The sequence below is a fragment of the Balaenoptera acutorostrata genome, chromosome 12, assembly GCF_949987535.1.
Source record: "Balaenoptera acutorostrata chromosome 12, mBalAcu1.1, whole genome shotgun sequence".
Taxonomy (NCBI): domain Eukaryota; kingdom Metazoa; phylum Chordata; class Mammalia; order Artiodactyla; family Balaenopteridae; genus Balaenoptera; species Balaenoptera acutorostrata.
Window position 1 is genome coordinate 58,874,596 of NC_080075.1, and position 6,297 is coordinate 58,880,892.

At 40.7% G+C, this 6,297-nt stretch overlaps 1 non-coding gene across 1 annotated transcript; it reads left to right on the forward strand.

The window, feature by feature from the left end:
• Nucleotides 1–5,765: 5,765 nt before the first annotated feature.
• LOC114235811 (U6 spliceosomal RNA) lies at nucleotides 5,766–5,872 on the forward strand. Its single transcript, XR_003621894.1, has one exon. It is a non-coding gene; the product is annotated as a U6 spliceosomal RNA (small nuclear RNA).
• Nucleotides 5,873–6,297: the final 425 nt, after the last annotated feature.

Below are 6,297 nucleotides of genomic sequence, written 5' to 3' on the forward strand. Positions count from 1 at the left end.
CGTGTATCTTCTTTGGGTAAGTGTCTATTCAAAATCTTTTGCCCAATTTTAATTAGGTTGCTTGTTTTTTTGTTGTTGAATTTTATGAGTTCTTTGTATATTCTGAATACTAATCCCTTACTAGATATATTATTTACAAATATTTGGCCCATTTTGTGGGTTGCCTTTTCAGTCTCTTGACAGTGTCCTTTGGTGCACAAAAGTTTTTAATTTTGATGAAGTTCTATGTTTAGTTTTACAAGAAACTGCCAGACCCTTATTTCCAAAGTAGTTGTGCCATTTTATACTCCCACCAGCAATGCTGATCATTCCAATTGCTCTGCATCCTTTTCAACACTTGGTGTTGGCAGTCTTTTTAATTTTAGCCAATCTACTGGGTGTATAATAGTATCTCATTGTAGATTTAATTTATATATCCCTGATGACTAATGGTGTTGAGCATTTTTTGACGTGCTTGTTGGCTATTTGTGAATCTTTGTGAAATGTTTGTTCAAATCTTTCACCCATCATTTTGTTGTTTTGTTTTTGTCTTTTTTGTTTTTTGGGTTTTGATCATTTTTTAAATTAAGTTGTAGGAGTGGCTGATATTTCTCAGTTTCCTCATCTGTAGGTAGCAGGTATGAATTCCGCCATGACACCTGGGCTACAAGAAATGCCAAGCTTAGCCACTGTCCACAGAGCCCTGGACTCACAAGAGCCCACATATGTCCACTCCTGTCCAAAGCATGTGGGATCCATGCTAGGAAGAATGAGGGGGATGCCACAGGGTGTTGGGGGTGGGGTAATAGGGCAGTGGAAGTGTGTAACACAGAGTGATTTGAAGGGAAGTAGCATTCATGGCCCCTGGCAAAGAGGGAAAAGAAGACCAGCAAGCTGAAGAATATTATCTCCACAGGAGGAAGGAGGGAGGAAAGGGAGGGGGGAGAGCTCACTGGCCCTGGAGCCAGAAAAAAATGGAAATGTAGCAGATATATAAGCCAAACTGAAAGCTCATAGCAGAGCTGGCCTGTGAATGTCTCCCTGAGGACTTTCCACCTGTGAGGTGACAGGGAGACATAAACTTCCTGCTCTATTTGCAGAGAGCCCTGAAAAGCTGACAGTGACCAGCATGCAGATGAAGGGCGTTCTCCTCAGCTGCCCTGCCCTACCCTGTCCAGTGGGGTCTTAGCTGCAGTTACTGGCTCCATCCCAGGGCCAACAGCCAACTATGATCACATTAGAGAAGTAGTATATTGGAGCATCAATCCATTTTATTATTTGATGCCCCTATTTTAGAACCTAACCCTCCCTGAGTTGCAAATCACAACCATAAAGAAATCTTTTAATACAGAGAATTAAGCTTATAACAGTATATTAGCCAGGAGACAGAAATCATGACAGTTATTTAACAAAGAGAATGTAATACAGAGAACTGTTAACTAGGTCTAAAGTTGTTAACTAGTAACTGAAAAGTCAAAAAAAAATCTGCAGTATCACAGAAGTAGCAACTGTAAGAAGCAGTTACTACCCCCTAGGGCTGAGGGAACCAAAGAAGAAGGGGAATTACTAAACCTTGGAAAGTGGAGGACGACTTCTGCAGAATTGAAACTCAGACCTCTGACAGGGCATGCCAGCTTCTGGAACTGGTAACTCTGATGGGGTCACTTTAAAGCTGATTCTTCGAGAACTGGAAAAATTGCAAATTGGATTTAGAAACTGCCGAGGGAAGAAGGCAAGGTGATGAGCCCAGGAGCCACAGGCAGACAGGAGAGAGGAAGCAATCAGGAAAGAGCAAGTCCCCTCTCCTTCCTCCATCCCTGCAGTCTCCCTCTATTATCTCCACTTTGCAGGGGCTAACAGAGCCAGCTGGCAAAGCATAAATGGAGTTTGCAGAATCCCAGCCCCTGCATTATAATGCAGAGTATAGAAAGTGAGTTTGGAGCTGAGAGGCAGTAGCTTAATAATTAGTTAATACATTAGAAAAACATATAAAAACATCTAACTCTTGCCTGTATAAAACTTTTAAATAATAATCTAAACAATATCAACATAGAAGTTGCCAGTAGGGAATTCCAGCAGGAAGTTAAATCTTGCCCAGATTCTTTTGTCCTTGACTTGTTCTAGGGGTGGATACAGATGCTTATTAACAATATACATTAGAAATTACAAGTTTACAGACATGCATGTATTTAAAAAATAACCACTAGGGCTTTCCTGGTGGTGCAGTGGTTAAGAATCCACCTGCCAATTCAGGGGACATGGGTTCAATCCCTAGTCGGGGAAGATCCCACATGCCGCAGAGCAACTAAGCCCGTGCACCACAAGTACTGAGCCTGCGCTCTAGAGCCCGCGAGCCACAACTATTGAGCCCGCATGCTCTAGGGCCCTTGTGCCACAACTACTGAGCCCGTGTGCTGCAACTACTGAAGCCTGCGCACCTACAGCCCATGCTCTGCAACAAGAGAAGCCACCACAATGAGAAGCCCGCGCATCGCAACGAAGACCCAGCACAGCCAAAAATAAATAAAATTAAAAATAAATTTAAAAAATAAATATATATATAAAAAATAACCACTAGACATATAGGACTAGAAGGTAGAGGGGGGAATGGGTCAAAGAAAACTTAGTCAAAAGTCAGGTGTAGTGGACATGGTTCACTACCTTCCAAGCATCATTTCCCACCTCCCAGTCATGAGCCAGAGTTTTATGTGAATATCCCACCCCACCCCCCATGGCCACAGACTTTGGGGGAAGCCAACTCTGCCTCCAGCTTCAAGCACAAATCTTAATTTGAATAAATCAATCAGATTATCACTCCCTTCACTCCAGTAATTGGTTCAGGTTGGGGCACGTGAAACTTGTATTGCCAGTAAACACACCTGGTTCTCACTTGGGGGCAATTTTGCCCCCCAGGGACATTTGGCAATGTCTGGAGACATTTTTCGTTGTCCCAACTGGGGGAGAGATACTGGCATCTAGTGGGGAGAAGCCATGAATGTGCTAAACATCCTACAATGCAAAGGACAGCCCCCTACAAAAATTATCCACCCAAAATGTCAATGGTGCCAAGGTTGAGAACCCCTCATCTAAAAGAAAAGCTATGGATAGTTTCTATCTCTTGACCCCTCAGGGAATCAGCCTTGGGATGAAGCTCATGCTGCAGTTAGCAGATCTGAGGAACAGAAAGAACCAGGGTCTTTTATGACACCACTAGTTCACAAGCTCATTCTTCCTCTGGGTATCCAGTTATATAAGTCTTTAACTTTCTCTTGGTTAAGCCATTGTTTAACTGGGGTCTCTGTTATTTACACCCATGAGCACCTTGATAAACTAGAACAGAGATAATTTATGTAACACAGCAGGTTAGGCTAACAGAAACCTTTAGAACTACATTCTAAGCAGAGAATACACATTCACAAAAATGGACCATAGACTAAGCTGCAAAGGAAATCTTAACACATCCCCACCCAAAAATAATACACAGACCATCTTCACTCACCACAATGCAATAAAATTAGAAACAATAAATGAAACAAAATGATAGCCGAACAAAAATCAAAACAAAAATACCCCTCAAACCAACCATATGTCTAGAAAATTTAAAACAGACTTGTAAATAATACAAGTTAAAGAGATAGCAGGGCCAGAACCCAGATTTCCAAATAACCAGTACAGTTCATGATCTAGCCCTTTTATTCATGTTTGATCTTAAACATTTGCTTAATTATATGAAAGGGAGGGAAAGTGGGACAGAGATACAGACAGAGACAGACCAAGGTGAGCTGGGATAGGGATCGACTGGAGAAACTAGTTCTGTCCATTGACAGATTGAAGAGATCAGACTGTTAGCAGCCAGACTCAGCAAAGCCTGGGAGTATCTACTGGCTTTAGTGACCTGGGCAGGCAACCACCATCTAGGGGAGACCAGAGCCAGGCACCAGCAACCAGGACAGGCTCTGATGAGCTCTGGTCCTAGGGCAGAGACTGCTTCTTGCTCCACGTTGCAAATGAGCTCCTGTGTGCAGAGGGGAGAGCTGGCTGCTGTGAGCTGGTAAGAGCCAGAAACTAGAAGGAACCCGTGGATCAATAACTGGGAGGAGTCCAGATGGCTGTGACTAAACAATGCCTGAACACCCAGATAGAATTCGAATTGTTGATTTTCTGAACATTGGAGTCAATGGTGCCCAGCATCTTTTCATATGTCTCTTGGCCATCTGTATGTCTTCTTTGGAGAAGTGTCTATTTAGGTCTTCTGCCCATTTTTTGATTGGGTTGTTTGTTTTGATGCTATTAAGCTGCATGAGCTGTTTGTAAATTTTGGAGATGGTTAGCAGGGTGGAAGGGTGGGGGGCAGGGATAGTTAGGGAGTTTGGGATTGACATGTACACACTGCTGTATTTAAAATGGATAACCAAATAACCCAATCAAAAAGGGGGGGAAGATCTAAATAGACATTTCTCCAAAGAAGACATACAAATGGCCAACAAACACATGAAAAGACGCTCAACATCTCTAATTATTAGAGAAATGCAAATCAAAACTCCAATGAGGTACCACCTCACACTGGTCAGAATGGCCATCATCAAAAGATCTACAAACAGTAAACACTGGAGAGGGTGTGGAGAAAAGGGAACCTTCCTACACTGTTGGTGGGAATGTAAATTGGTACAGCCACTGTGGAGAACAGTAGGGAGGTTCCTTAAAAAACTAAAAATAGAGCTACCATATGCCCCAGCAATCCAACTCATAGGCAAATATCTGGAGAAAACCATAATTCGAAAAGATGCATGCACCTGTTGTTCATTGCAGCACTGATTACAATACCAGGACATGGAAGCAACCTAAATGTCCATTGACAGAGGAACGGATAAAGAAAATGTGGTACATATATACAATGGAATATTACTCAGCCATAAAAAGGAACGAAGCAGTGCCATTTTCAGAGACGTGGATGGGCCTAGAGATTGTCATACAGAGTGAAGTAAGTCAGAAAGAGAAAAAGATCGTATAATATTGCTTATATGTGGAATCTAGAAAAATGGTACAGATGAACTTATTGGCAAAGGAGAAATAGAGTCACAGATGTAGAGAACAAACTTATGGTTATCAAGGGGGGAAGGTGGAGGGGTGGGACAATTTGGGAGATTGGGATTGACATATACACACTACTATGTATAAAACAGATAACTAATGAGAACCTATTGTTTAGCACAGGGAACCCTACTCAATGATCTGTGGTGACCTAAATGGGAAGGAAATCTAAAAAAGAGTGGATATCTGTATATGTATAACTGATTCACTTTGCTATACAGCAGAAACTAACATAACATTGTAAAGCAACTATACTCCAATAAAAATTAATTTAAAAAAATAAAATAAAATGGATAACCAACAAGGACCTACTGTATAGCACAGGGAACTCTACTCAATATTATGCAACAACCTAAACGGGAAAAGAATTTTAAAAAGAAGAGATACATGTATATGTGTAGCTGAATCGCTTTGCTGTACACCTGAAACTAACACAACATTGTTAATCAACTATACTCCAATATAAAATAAAAGTTAAAAAAAATAAAAAATAAAATGCAGGGTAACTGTCATTCTTTTCTTTGAACTACATATCAGAACATCTGTTGGGCTGAAATCATGGAGGTTTTTTTTTTCCTTGTAGTGGGAATTCATTCATGCCTTTATCCACCCACCCACCCATCCATCCATTTAACAAACATCCAATCATCTCCTCTGATTACTTGTAGATGAGAAAGACAAAGAATATGGTTTGAGTGCTCGCTTCGGCAGCACATATACTAAAATTGGAACGATACAGAGAAGATTAGCATGGCCCTTGCGCAAGGATGACACGCAAATTCGTGAAGCGTTCCATATTTTTTTGTTGTGGAGCAGAAGCTAACACACCATTGTAAGGCAATTATACTTCAATAAAGATGTTTAAAAAAAAAAAAAGAATATGGTTTGAGTTATTTTGGTGCCAAATAAGATTCTAGAAAGAAATGCTCAGAAAAAAAAAAATCTAAATAAATAACTAAAAAGAAAAAGGAGGGAGAAAGGGGGAGAAAAGGGTAGCAGTACATGGAGAGGAAACAGGAGGATCCCAGCGGGGGAGGGCAGGAATCTTGTTTGCTATCAGACTGGGGTTTTTTTGTTTTTGTTTTTTTTTTCCAAGGTAAAGAATTTATTTTTTCAAAAAAAATATATTTATTACAGAAAATTTAGAAAATACAGATAAGCAGAAATATGAAGAAATCATAACTCAAGGATGACTTGCCAAAATTTTGGCACTTCCAGATTTTTTTC